At 34.5% G+C, this 777-nt stretch overlaps 1 non-coding gene across 1 annotated transcript; it reads left to right on the forward strand.

The window, feature by feature from the left end:
• The first annotated feature begins 201 nt into the window (after positions 1-201).
• Positions 202-264, forward strand: LOC139021311 (U7 small nuclear RNA). The gene has a single exon (XR_011473434.1). It is a non-coding gene; the product is annotated as a U7 small nuclear RNA (small nuclear RNA).
• Positions 265-777: the final 513 nt, after the last annotated feature.

Below are 777 nucleotides of genomic sequence, written 5' to 3' on the forward strand. Positions count from 1 at the left end.
GGCAGCTGATCAATGATTCTCTCTCATCATTGATGTTTCTATCTCCCTCTCCCTCTCTGAAATCAATAAAAATATATTTTAAAAAGACTAGGACATTAAAGAACAACTGCACATACAGGGAAAATTAGAAAGTGACCATGCATGCCCCAAGACTGCATGTGTAGGCTCAGAAAAGACCCGAGGAGATCTTAAAGACACACCTAGTGCTTACAGTTCTTTTTGAATTTGTCTAGCAGGTCTTCTGGTTTTTACCTGAAGGCCCTCAAAAAAAAAAAAAAAAAAAAAAAAAAAGACACACCTCAGACTGAACAAAACAGAATTATCAATAAAGAGAGAAAAACTTAAAAAAAAATCTGGAGCTTAAAAGTACAGTAACCACAAAAAAAAAAAAAAGAAATCACTAGAGGGATTCAAAGACAGATTTAAGCAGGCAAAAGAAAGAATCAGCAAACTTAAAGATAGGATAATAGAAATTATTGAGTCTGAGGAAAAGAGGGTAAAAAGATTGAAGAAAAAGGAACTGAATCTGAGGGACCTGTAGGATATCATTAAGTAGACTAAGATATGCATTGTCCCAGAAGGAGAAGATAAAGAGAAAGGGGCAGAGAGAATATTTGAATAAATAATTACTGAAAAATCCCCACATTTGATGAAAGACATGAATATAAACATCCAAGAAGCTCAAGATAGACTAAAAAAGACTCATACTGAGACCCATTTTAGTCAAGCTTTTGAAAGCTCAAAGAGAGAATCTTGAAAGCAGCAAGAGAGAAGCAG

The sequence above is a fragment of the Myotis yumanensis genome, unplaced genomic scaffold, assembly GCF_028538775.1.
Source record: "Myotis yumanensis isolate MYYU_CA2020_CCGP unplaced genomic scaffold, mMyoYum1.0.hap1 SCAF_12, whole genome shotgun sequence".
Taxonomy (NCBI): domain Eukaryota; kingdom Metazoa; phylum Chordata; class Mammalia; order Chiroptera; family Vespertilionidae; genus Myotis; species Myotis yumanensis.